This window comes from Rhincodon typus, unplaced genomic scaffold (assembly GCF_021869965.1).
Source record: "Rhincodon typus isolate 14 unplaced genomic scaffold, sRhiTyp1.1 hic_rhity00013649, whole genome shotgun sequence".
Lineage (NCBI taxonomy): Eukaryota > Metazoa > Chordata > Chondrichthyes > Orectolobiformes > Rhincodontidae > Rhincodon > Rhincodon typus.
In genome coordinates this window covers 5,836-6,143 of record NW_025979287.1, presented here as the reverse complement: position 1 = coordinate 6,143, position 308 = coordinate 5,836, and positions in this window count along the sequence as shown.

The window sequence follows — 308 nt, the reverse complement described above, 5'->3', positions numbered from 1 at the left end:
TCTCCCTCTGTTTCTCTCTCACTCTCTCTCTATTTTTCTCTCTCTCTGTCTCTCTCTCTCTCTGTGTGTCTCTCTCAGTTTCTCTGTCTCTCTCTCTGTGTTTCTCTCACTCTGTTTCTCTCTCACTCTCTCTCTGTTTCTCTCTCTCTGTCTCTCTCTCTCTGTCTCCCTCTCTTTCTGTGTCTCTCCCAGTTTCTCTGTCTCTCTCTCTCTATTTCTATCTCTCTCTCTCTCTGTTTTTCTCTTTCTCTCTCTCTCTGAGTTTCTCTCACTCTCCCTCTGTTTCTCTCTCACTCTCTCTCTATTTT